The sequence below is a fragment of the Larus michahellis genome, chromosome W, assembly GCF_964199755.1.
Source record: "Larus michahellis chromosome W, bLarMic1.1, whole genome shotgun sequence".
NCBI classification, from domain to species: Eukaryota; Metazoa; Chordata; class Aves; order Charadriiformes; family Laridae; genus Larus; species Larus michahellis.
This window is the reverse complement of record NC_133929.1, coordinates 19,765,281-19,778,106: the sequence shown is the minus strand read 5'-3', so window position 1 is coordinate 19,778,106 and position 12,826 is coordinate 19,765,281. Positions and strand designations below refer to the sequence as shown.

Genomic DNA, 12,826 nt, shown 5'->3' with positions numbered 1-12,826 from the left:
ACACGTCCAGGTGGGTTTTGAATGTCTCCAGAGACACCACCTCTCTGGGCAGACTGTTCCAGTGCTCTGCCGCCCTCAAAGGAAAGAAGTTCCTCCTCATGTTGAGATGGAACTTCCTATGTTCCAGCTTGTGCCTGTTACCTCTTGTCCTGTCGCTGGGCACCACTGAAAAGAGCCTGGCCCCATCCTCCTGACACCCACCCTTTAAGTATTTATAAGCATTGAGAAGATCCCCCCTCAGCCGTCTTTTTTACAGACTGAAGAGACCCAAATCCCTCAGCATTTCTTCATAAGAGAGGTGTTCCAGTCCCCTCATCATCTTGGTAGCTCTCTGCTGCACCCTCTCCAGCAGTTCCCTGTCCTTCTTGAACCGGGGAGCCCAGAACTGGACACAGTACTCCAGGTGCAGCCTCACCAAGGCAGAGTAGAGGGGGAGGATGACCTCCCTCGACCTGCTGGCCACACTCTTCTTGATGCACCCCAGGATGCCATTGGCCTTCTTGGCCACAAGGGCACATTGCTGACTCATGGTCATCCTGTTGTCCACCAGGACTCCCAGGTCTCTTTCCACAGAGCTGCTCTCCAGCAGGTCGGCCCCCAACCTGTACTGGTGCATGGGGATATTCCTCCCCAGGTGCAGCACCCTACACTTGCCCTTGTTGAATTTCATAAGATTCCTCTCCACCTGTCCAGGTCTCTCTGTATGGTGGCACAGCCTTCTGGTGTGTCAGCCACCCCTCCCAGCTTTGTGTCATCAGCAAACTTGCTGAGGGTGCACTCTATCCCCTCATCCAGGTCATTGATGAATATATTGAAGAGGACTGGACCCAGTACTGACCCCTGGGGAACACCACTCGTCACTGACCTCCAACTAGATTCTGTGCCCCTAATCACGACCCTCTGAGCTCTGTCTTTCAACCAGTTATCTATCCACCTTACTGTCCATTCATCTATCCCACTCTTCCTAAGCTTCCCTATGAGGATGCTGTGGGAGACTGTGTCAAAAGCCTTGCTTAAGTCAAGGTAGACCACATCCACTGCCCTCCTCTCATCTATCCATCCAGTCATGCCATCATAGAAGAAGGCTATCAGATTAGTCAGACATGATTTCCCCTTGGTGAATCCATGTTGACTACTTCCGATAGCTTTCTTTTCTTCCACATGCCTTGAGATGACGCCCAGAACGAGCTGTTCCATCATCTTTCCGGGGATGGAGGTGAGGCTGACTGGCCTGTATTTCCCCGGCTCTTCCTTCTTGCCTTTTTTGAAGACTGGAGTGACATTGGCTTTCCTCCAGTCCTCAGGCACCTCGCCTGTTCTCCAGGACCTTTCAAAGATGATGGAGAGCGGCCCAGCAATGACTTCCGCCAGCTCCCTCAGCACTCTTGGGTGCATCACATGGGGGCCCATGGACTTGTGGATATCCAGTTGACTTAATTGATCTCTCACTTGATCCTCCTCAACCAAGGGGAAGTCTTCTTCTTTCCCCGTTACTTTCTCCAAAGCCTGGGACTCCTGAGGGCTGGGCCGAGCAGTAAAGACCGAAGCAAAGAAGGCATTCAGTAACTCCGCCTTCTCCGCATCCTCCGTCACCATGGCTCCTGTCTCATTCAACAGGGGGCCCACATTTTCTCTAGTTTTCCTTTTGCCTCCAATATACTTGTAGAAGCCCTTCCTGTTGAGCTTGACATCCCTTGCCAGGTTTAATTCCAAGGAGGCCTTGGCTTTCCTTGTTTCATCCCTGCACGCTCTGGCAGCATTCTTGTAATCCTCCCAAGGGGTCAGTCCCTACTTCCATGTGCTGCAAACTTCCTTCTTCCACTTGAGCTTTTTCAGAAGCTCCCTGCTCAACCATGCAGGTCTCCTGCGTCCCTTGCCCGATTTCTTGCTCTTAGGGATGCACCGATCCTGAGCTTGGAGGAAGTGGTCTTTGAATACCAACTAGCTCTCTTGAGCCCCTTTGCCTTCCAGAGCCCTAGCCCACGGGATCTCTCCAAGCAGTTTCTTGAAGAGGTCAAAATTAGCCCTCCTGAAATCCAAGGTTGTAATTTTACTTCTTGATGTTTTGTGAATACTACCCATGATCCTGAACTCTGTCTTCTCATGATCACTACAGCCTAGGGTGCCCCCAACCTTAATGTCCTCCACCAGTCCCTCTGTGTTTGTCAGTACCAGGTCCAGGAGTGCTCCTCTCCTTGTTGGCTCCTGCACCACCTGTGTCAAAAAGTTATCATCAATGCACTGGAGGAGCCTCCTGGACTGTGCGTGCCTGGCTGTGTGGCCTTCCCAGCAGATATCAGGGTGATTGAAGTCCCCCATGAGAACCAAGGCCTGTGATTGCGAGGCTACCTTCAGCTGTCTGTAGAAAGCCTCATCAGCTTCCCCATCCTGATCAGGTGGCCTGTAATAAACACCCACAACAGTGTCCCTCATATTTGCCTGCCCCTTAATCCTTACCCATAAGCTCTCAGCTCTCTCTCCATCTGCCCCCAGGGAAAGCTCAATACGTTCCAGATGCTCTCTCACATAAAGAGCAAATCCACCACCTCGCCTTGCTGGCCTGTCTTTCCTGAAAAGGACATAGCCATCCATGACAGCGTTCCAGTCATGTGAGCTGTCCCACCATGTCTCAGTAATTGCAATGAGATCGTGGCCCTGTGACCGCACACAGATCTCCAGCTCTTCCTGCTTATTCCCCATGCTGCGTGCATTGGTGTATAAGCATTTCAGAGAGGGAGTCGTGTGTGTAGTTTTGATCCTTGAGATCTTTATATAACTTTATATAAACCAATGGCCCAATAATAAATACATCTGTCATTAATAACAAAGATAAAGCAAAAAAGTGGTTTTCCCCACCATTTACTGCTCCTTTCTGATTTATCAAACTGTAGGATACGAATAATAACATCCTAAGAGAGGTATTTGTGATAGAGCTGCTATTCAAATTACAGTCTCATGGGACATAACTCTTGATGGTTTGTAAAACTTTTTTTACTTGTTTTTTGGTGTTTACCTTTTGTGTTGCGGTTTTCCTTCAAAAGAACAACTATTCTACAGGTATGTGATAATCAAAATAATTACTGTGAATTAAAATATGCACAGAAACAATTAAAACAGGTAATAAAAATTATGCGTAAAGCAACTGTAAGATAATTTCTTTTTTATTGCAGAGCCTGGATAATGACATAGCATTGTAGTCCAACAGACTTTCAAAAACTAAACCAGATGAGTTTAATATACTGATTGGATTTAGCCCCTATCTTGCAGTAAAACTTTTTGCAGAATTATTTGAAGAATCATGGAAAAAGAGAAAGTAGCATATAGTGGAGGGAGAACCATTTTACTTCAACTCCAAAACTGAAACAGGACTTAAACTTCAGAATACTAAAGAATATGATAGATAAAAACAAGGTAGAAATAGAGTTTATGTACACAGTAGAAAAATCTACTGAAAACTAACTGTAAACAGTATATATAAGTGTGGCTAGAAAGATAACCAATATACATTGAGAAGATTCTGATGTCATTATCAAGCAAATGATTTAAACAAGTGTGATTTATAGCATTTCTGGTACATAAGAGTTGCTCAACACTAAGAGTTGTGTTGTCTCAGATTCAGTTCTGTGCTATCTTTCTTATCCCAGTAAGAACTCTGAAAAGAATCTTTTGCGATATATTACTGCTGCATTTTGAGTATTTTTATCCTTAACAGCTATTCCATCTCTGTTCTGAGACGCGTCCAATTAAAAGAATCTAAAGAAAGAAGATTATTGGGCAGCATGAATAGAATAAGATCATGTATCAGAACCAGGCACCCAAAATATCCCATTTTATAGACAGAAGAGAAAAAAGTTACTCTCCAGAAAAGAAAAAAGAAGGTAGTTATCACTGAGTTTCTTCTGTTACTGCCTGCTCAGAGACTTAAGTTGAGAAACGGGTAACTTAAAAATGGAATCTCTCAGAATCCAGTTTTCTGGTTCCATGCGTAGAATGTTGTAAAGAAGATTTGACTTTAGGTTTTCACAAGATTCTTGATGCTTCAAGAGGCCTTTTACATACCTCTCTAATGGATGCTGCTTCCCAGTGCATATCTGAAGGTCTATTGTGAGGACAGAATTTCTTCTGAAATTAATTATTTTTCAGAAGGCCACAGAAAAAAATACCTAGAAATCATGCAAATTCTAGAATGGAACATCCACCTGCCAAACAATCAGGCTTTTGAAAGTGATTTTTTTTTTTTTACAAATCTTCCATCAGCTCTGAACTACATGTCTTCCAGGAGTTTATTAAGAAATTTAACAAAAACAAAGCACACTTGGGAGCCCTTCTCTTCACTCATTTGTGCTTGACTTCTGAACTTCCAGATCACAGGAGAACTGTAAAGAAACAATATTCATCCTTATTACTCCATGCTTTTCTCTGGATGCCAAGTTAGTCCTGAAGTCATTATATGAGAAGTTACAGACATTTTTTACCTTCCTCTCTTCCAGCACAGACATGCATCTGATCTCAGATATTATTATCAATTTAAGAAAAAAGTTCCTGATTTACAAAAAAGGAAAAATTCAAAGTGACATGGTTTAAGGAAAGTATAATTGCAATATTTTCTTTAGAAAAAAAAACAGATGTAACCTTTTAACCATTCACCTCATGAACTTAAAAAGACAGTCTACTTGAATAATCAAGACATTCATCTGGTTTTAGTCTAAATCAATACCTCTGTTATCTAGAAGCTGGATCAAGGATAAAAGCCAAGGATGTTATGTACTGCAAAAAACACAGTGTTTACATGACTTCTCTCTATTTGTTCTACAAATTTTAGTAATGGGGTGCTCTAACTTTATAGATATGAGGGCAAAGAGTGTGTCAACTGAATATATCTTTCCCCTCTAGGTCTCACAATTTTTGTCCAACATGCAGGAAGTCTCATTATTAAAAGAATACCAGGTGCAGAGGCTTTTGCAGTTGTTACCACTCACTTAAGCCTGGGTCAAAGGAATCCTTTCAATAGGCTAAGACAGACCAATATTTATATTCAATGGGACATGGGAGAGAAGCAGCTAGCATTCATATTTGTCCATACCCAACATCACAGACTGAACATCTAGATACTTTTTTATAACTGGAACACTATTTGTCACAAGCCTTTGAGACTCAGTCTAACTCACACTTAAGCACTATAATGCTGTTTCTCATTACATCATGAAAGGAATAATACTTCTATTGTATACTTCTAAATACTCCTACTGTCATCTTCTGACCTCAGATATATCTAATACAGTAATTCCACAAAAAATAGTATATTTTCCATCTTATGACCTCCACCACCTAGACTATTTCAATCCTTCCCTTTCATTTGTCGTAAATAACAAACCAAAATAAGTATAGAGAAAATAGATTCAATTTAGGTAGTGCTACTTACTCCATGTCAAATTTCATCCTATATTTAAACGTTATTTATATAAATGACCACAGTGTTAAATTAAAACCTACGCTCTCAAATATACAAGATGAGTATGTAACTAAGGTAGCAGAAAATGGGAATATGCAGGGATATGTAATACAAGCTGAAACAAGAGAAAAAACCATACTCTTAAAAAGGCTCAAGAACTAAGAAAACACTATAAATTTTTAAGTTTTCTCACTTTCACTAAAGAATCCATGTCAGTAAAACCTGAATTAAAAAATATTACTAGATACAACTATGGTTAGTAAAGGTGTTTTCTTATTTATTTAAAATCCTATGGTTATCCTCAAGACACAACAAAAATTACATGCAGTAATTGTGCAGCATCAAGGCCTTCTGTTTCTCACTCTGCCCCCACAGCAAGCAGGCTGGGCATGTGCAAGCAGTTGGGAAGAGACACTGCTGGGACAGCTGACCTGAACTGGCCAAAGGGATATTCTGTGCCATGTGACATCGTACTCATCAATAAAAGCTCAGGGAAAGAGGAGGAAGAGGGGGGAAACGACATTTGTGGTTACGATGTTTGTCTTCCTATGCTGCCGTTATGTGTGCTGAGGCCCTGCTTTCCAAGAAGTGGCTGGATATCTGCCTGCTGATGGGAACTAGTGAATGAATTCCTCTTTTTTGCTTGGCTTGCGTGCGCAGCTTTTGCTTCACCTTTTAAACTGTATCTCGATGCACAAGTTTTCTCGCCTTCCTTCTATTTTTTTTTTTTCCCCCCTGTCCTGTGGGAGAGGGGAGTGAGCAAGTGGCTGTGTGGGTAACTTGGCTGTTGGCCAGGGTCAACCCACTATACCCTCTGTGACAATACAGGCTGTGGAGTGACTGTCTGGGTAGCAGCTCTGCAGAAAAGGACTTAGGGGTCCTGGTAGACAGCAAGCTGAACGCGAGCCAGCAGTGCATCCTGGCAGTAAAGGTGGCCAATGGCATCCTGGTCTGCATCAACAGGAGCATAGGCAATAGATTGAGGGAAGTGACTATTTCTCTTTACTTGTCACTTGTCAGATCATATCTAGAATATCATGTCTGGTTTAGGTCCCTCAATGCAAGGAAGATGTTGACAAGCTGGCATTAGCCCAGTGGAGTGCTGGCAAGATGGCTGTCAAGATGTGCTCTCTGAGGAGAGGTTGGGGGACTGGGCTTGTTCAGTCAGGCGAAGGAAAAGCTTGGCAGGGGGACGGTGGTGGTGGCAGCAGCTAATAGCAGCCTTTCAATACCTACAAGGAGGTTGGTAGGACCTCTTAGCATGATCTTCCCCTCCCCTCCCCTCCCCAAGAAAAACACACAGTCGTGCTCCAGAATAAATAAATCTGATTAAGGCTCTCAACTACGGAGGTGCGAGATATATTATGTTGGACAACATTCAATTTGCTCTTGAACTGACCAGTGTCAATACTAATGGGACAACTAGGGGGGGGGGAAACAGCTCTAGATCTATATTTAAGTGGAGACCTGTGGGATCTTTGGGGTTTGAAGACAGCTAGGAGAAATAGGCCTGTACTAGGAAGCTTGGTCCAAAGAACTAGATCTATGACATGTTGAGATCAAGGGTGAATAGCTTTCCAGTATCTCCTGAATAAACATCACTGAGTAGTCAGTTCCAGACGCAAACAGAAAGAAAATGAATGTTTGATTCCCCCCTCCCCTTTGTGTGTGTGTATGCATTATCAGACTGGACCTGCCGCAACAGCTGGGTATCAAACAATCTTTGCCGTAACACAAAGTCTTGGAAACAAAGCGTAGGTCTACTCCATGTTCCCAACCCCATCTCAAAACATTACAACAGACTTGTCCCTCGGCTGTAACCTTCCTGGTGGACAGTTTTTTCTAGACGGGATAATAAAACAAGTAGTGAAGGAGAACCAGTCTAGCTACTGAGATGATCTCAGTGAGGATCTGAGCAGCTGTTAATCTGTGTTGGGCAAACCCCATAGTCTTCTCCATAATGTAAGAAAGACATTTTGATGGCTTTATGGGCACCAGGCTTATGGTCTCCATCTGCAGGTTGCTTGTCAGAGACATGTGGTTTCCCAAAGCAGAAAAAGCAACTGCTTCCATCTCTGGCAGGAATGCCCCTGTTGTGGGCAAGGAGCTTAAAGCCCTTCAGCCAGGGTGAAATCATCTGCTGTAGGAGACAGAAGGGAGGAGAAATGAGCTACTTCATTGAAGAACACAGTAAGAAAAGGCTGTCAAGGTAGATTGGTGTCACACGGCCTGGCCCAAACCTAAGCATCTGGGAACAGCAACCATGCTCAGAAGAAATAGGAACTAATAGTAGAATATGAACCTCAAAGAACAAGCACAAAGAGATGGCAAATAGGATAAGAACATCTGGAACTGAGAACTGAAGGATGCACGGTACACACTGTTCTATTTATTTATCCGTGTATTCTTCCTCCCTTGTGTTTGATATGTGTGCTCTACAGATACCAAAAAGGCAAAAAGACTAATGTGAATGTGCATGTTAATTACCATTCAAAGAACAAAGAAGTGGGATGCTGAAAGGTAAATACAAAGTGTCACAAATGATGCCTTGTGTTTTGTCATATGTAGGCTGTTAACTTTTACCAAAGTCTCTATTAGCTGATAAATGCATAGATCTTGCTTGCTAGAAAGTTTTAAAATTACTTTTCTCCCCGTAAGCTCAAACTCTTAACATTTCAGTCCAATCAAGTGAATCACCATGACATAATGCTTTAAGATGGTCACTGGCTAAGAACACAAACCTGTGTGTCGTGGTTTCGGCTGGGATGAAGTTAACTTTCTTACTAGCAGCTGGTATAGTTCTATGTTTTGGATTTGGAATGAAATTAGTGTTGGTAAAACACTGATGTTCTGGGTTGTTGGGAGGAGACACAGCCAGGACAGCTGACCCCAGCTGACCAAGGGGATATTCCATGCCATACGACGTCGTGCTCAGTCTATAAAGCTGGGGAAGAAGAAGGAAGGGAGGGACGTTCGGAGTTATGGTGTTTGTCTTCCCAAGTAACTGTTGCGCGTGATGGAGCCCTGCTTTCCTGGAGATGACTGAACACCCGCCTGCTGATGGGAAGCAGGGAATTAATTCCTTGTTTTGCTTTGCTTGCACACGTGGCTTTTGCTCTACCTATTAAACTGTCTTTATCTCAACCCATGAGTTTTTCCTCACTTTTACTCTTCTGAATCTCTCCCCCATCCTGCCGTTGGGGGAGTGAGCGAGTGGCTGTGTGGTTCTAGCTGCCCGTTGGGGTTAAACCACAACACTGACAGATCGTGTTATAGGAAGACTAAGATGACTGTCTGCATCTACTGGAAATGCTAGATCTTAAGGTACATGAAGCAAAATGGATGTTTTGTAAGCATAGGTACACCTATACAAGTCAGATCAGCTTGACTATACTTTCTACTTCACAGGTAGCTTCTCCCTCGAATCTCTAAAATGACACTCACATAAAATGACACTATCTACAAAAGGAATGTAATTTAACTCCAATAATTACAAACATACTCTCAAATTTTTGCCCTTTGCTCAATTAAAAACTTCTGTGATGTTACACAATTAACCAGTCTTAGAACCAGGTCTCTGAAAGTATACCATGATGCATATCATTTTAGACACTTTTTTTTTTTTAAAGAATAGTTCAGTTGAAAGGGACCTGCAGCGATCATCTAGTCCAACTGTAATGATACTGGGTGACTAAAGTTGTGAGAAAGTTCTGAATTTACGTATTTCAATAATTTTTTTTAAGTAAACTTTTGCTTTCAACACTGTAGCTACCTTTTGTGTGTGTGTGGACAAACATATCTGCAGATAAAAATTACAGAATCAAAGGATGATAGGGGTTGGAAGGGACCTCTGGTGATCGTCTAGTCCAACCCCCCTGCCAGAGCAGGTTCACCTGGAGCAGGTTGCACAGGAACCCGTCCAGGCGGGATTTGAATGTCTCCAGAGAAGGAGACTCCACCACCTCTCTGGGCAGCCTGTTCCAGTGCTCTGCCACCCTCAAAGGAAAGAAGTTCCTCCTCATGTTGAGATGGAACTTCCTATGCTCAAGTTTGTGCCCATTGCCTCTTGTCCTGTCCCCGGGCACCACTGAAAAGAGCCTGGCCCCATCTTCCTGACACCCCACCCTTTAAGTATTTATAAGCATTGATAAGATCCCCCCTCAGTCGTCTTTTTTCCAGACTGAAGAGTCCCAAATCCCTCAGCCTTTCTTCATGAGAGAGGTGTTCCAGTCCCCTGATCATCTTGGTAGCCCTTTGCTGCACCCTCTCCAGCAGTTCCCTGTCCTTCTTGAACCGGGGAGCCCAGAACTGGACACAGTACTCCAGGTGCAGCCTCACCAGGGCAGAGTAGAGGGGGAGGGTAACCTCCCACGACCTGCTGGCCACACTCTTCTTGATGCACCCCAGGATGCCATTGGCCTTCTTGGCCACAAGGGCACATTGCTGGCTCATGGTCATCCTGTTGTCCACCAGGACTCCCAGGTCTCTTTCCACAGAGCTGCTCTCCAGCAGGTCAGCCCCCAACCTGTACTGGTGCATGGGGTTATTCCTCCCCAGGTGCAGCACCCTACACTTGCCCTTGTTGAATTTCATAAGGCTTCTCTCCACCCAACTCTCCAGCCTGTCCAGGTCTCTCTGTATGGTGGCACAGCCTTCTGGTGTGTCAGCCACCCCTCCCAGCTTTGTGTCATCAGCAAACTTGCTGAGGGTGCACTCTGTCCCCTCATCCAGGTCATTGATGAATATATTGAAGAGGACTGGACCCAGTACTGACCCCTGGGGAACACCACTCGTCACTGACCTCCAACTAGACTCTGTGCCCCTAATCACGACCCTCTGAGCTCTGTCTTTCAACCAGTTATATATCCACCTTACTGTCCGTTCATCCAACCCACACTTCCTAAGCTTCCCTATGAGGATGCTGTGGGAGACCGTGTCAAAAGCCTTGCTGAAGTCAAGGTAGACCACATCCACTGCCCTCCCCTCATCTATCCATCCAGTCATGCCATCATAGAAGGCTATCAGATTAGTCAGACATGATTTCCCCTTGGTGAATCTGTGTTGACTACTTCCGATAGCTTTCTTTTCCTCCATATGCTTTGAGATGATGCCTAGAACGAGCTGTTCCATCATCTTTCCAGGGATGGAGGTGAGGCTGACTGGCCTGTAGTTCCCCGGCTCCTCCTTCTTGCCCTTTTTGAAGACTGGAGTGACCTTGGCTTTCCTCCAGTCCTCAGGCACCTCTCCTGTTCTCTAGGACCTTTCAAAGATGATGGAGAGCGGCCCAGCAATGACTTCCGCCAGCTCCCTCAGCACTCTCGGGTGCATCACATGGGGGCCCATGGACTTGTGGATATCCAGTTGACTTAATTGATCTCTCACTTGATCCTCCTCGACCAAGGGGAAGTCTTCCTTCGTCCAGACTTTCCCTGTTACCTCCAAAGTCTGGGACTCCTGAGGGCTGGGCCGAGCAGTAAAGACCGAAGCAAAGAAGGCATTCAGTAACTCCGCCTTCTCCGCATCCTCCGTCACCATGGCTCCTGTCTCATTCAACAGGGGGCTCACATTTTCTCTAGTTTTCCTTTTGCCTCCGATACACTTGAAGAAACCCTTCCTGTTGAGCTTGACATCCCTTGCGAGGTTTAATTCCAAGGAGGCCTTGGCTTTCCTCGTTTCATCCCTGCACGCTCTGGCAGCATTCTTGTAATCCTCCCAAGGGGTCAGTCCCTTCTTCCACTTAATGTAAACTTCCTTCTTCCACTTGAGCTTTTTCAGAAGCTCCCTGCTCAACCATGCAGGTCTCCTGCGTCCCTTGCCCGTTTTCTTGCTCTTAGGGATGCACCGATCCTGAGCTTGGAGGAAGTGGTCTTTGAATACCAACCAGCTCTCTTGAGCCCCTTTGCCTTCCAGAGCCCTAGCCCACGGGATCTCTCCAAGCAGTTTCTTGAAGAGGTCAAACTTAGCCCTCCTGAAGTCCAAGGTTGCAATCCTACTTGTTGTTTTGTGCATACTACCCATGATCCTGAACTCTGTCTTCTCATGATCCTACAATCTAGGGTGCCCCCAACCTTAATGTCCTCCACCAGTCCCTCTGTGTTTGTCAGTACCAGGTCCAGGAGTGCTCCTCTCCTTGTTGGCTCCTGCACCACCTGTGTCAAAAAGTTATCATCAATGCACTGGAGGAGCCTCCTGGACTGTGCGTGCCTGGCTGTGTGGCCTTCCCAGCAGATATCAGGGTGATTGAAGTCCCCCATGAGAGCCAAGGCCTGTGATTGTGAAGCTACTGTCAGCTGTCGATTGATGGTTTCAGATATGAAACTGCATTTGAACTCCACGTTCAGACAAAAGCTATATTATCCTCCACAGTAAGTATATAAAGTTGTATCTAGTATTGCCAAGAGCAGCTAAAAGATGTTCAGTTTAAGTCTTCAACATTCTTGTTTTTTCCCTAGGAAAACCAGTTTAAATTAAAATTTAATTATTAAAAACAACAAGACTTGAAATCGATACTTAAAAAAACGTTTTGAAAACTTGGATTGAATTTATCCTCAACAAGACTAATACTGAATATGCTTCTGTGTAAACTAAACGTATGTCCCTTTGCCTTTAATCTCACATGCCAAAGTGTGATATTTTTGTTGTTCTCTGTAATAAAAAATTCTCATTGATGCCATTGGTTTAGAAGCTTAGGTAGCTGCTTCAGCAAATTAAGGCAGCATTAAAAAACTAGGATCCAATTTATGTGAATGCATCAGTGCAAAAGCTGGTGATGAGAAATCCCTGCAAATCCCACTGAGTTCGTGGCACAAAGCCTCTGCTCTAGCACATCTGTTGTAGGTTCTGAAATTTGCTTGTACCACAGATTTTAAAATATAAAAATTTCCTTTGTACACTCACTCCAGCTCAGAACCGATTTTATGTTCCGGGTCACCAGGTTCTCTACAAGAAACCTCTACATGAAATGCAGACCTGTCATCTCATGCATAAATATTACTTTTAAAACAAAATGTAAACAATTCAAGCACCAGAATTTGCTCCCATGAAACACTTGTTTAGACTTCAATGGAAGGAACTGAATATGAGCAGAGTAGTTTTTAAAGAAAATATTAACTTATATTTTACGTAGAAAAACAAGTACAGAAAAATCCGATGCATAGTTTCCTTTCCTTAGAGACAGGGATTCTGAGTTTCATAAAGTCAAGATGAAGTTAATACTTCACAGGAATTTGTGAATAAAAGGGAAAAAAAACCCAAACCAAACTCATTACTCTCAGGATATTCATAATATCTGACTGAAAGACATTATGGCTTTTTAATATTTCCTTTCCTTGGTTGCAATATTGAACTTGCTCTCTTTGATTCCAAGTTTCTTCA

The 12,826-nt window shown here is 43.9% G+C and overlaps 1 protein-coding gene across 2 annotated transcripts in view; it reads right to left on the bottom strand.

The window, feature by feature from the left end:
• The window catches only part of LOC141735507 (E3 ubiquitin-protein ligase UHRF2-like), a 143,691-nt gene that overhangs the window by 88,372 nt on the left and 42,493 nt on the right, over positions 1-12,826 (bottom strand). The gene's annotated exons all lie outside the window — the stretch shown is intronic.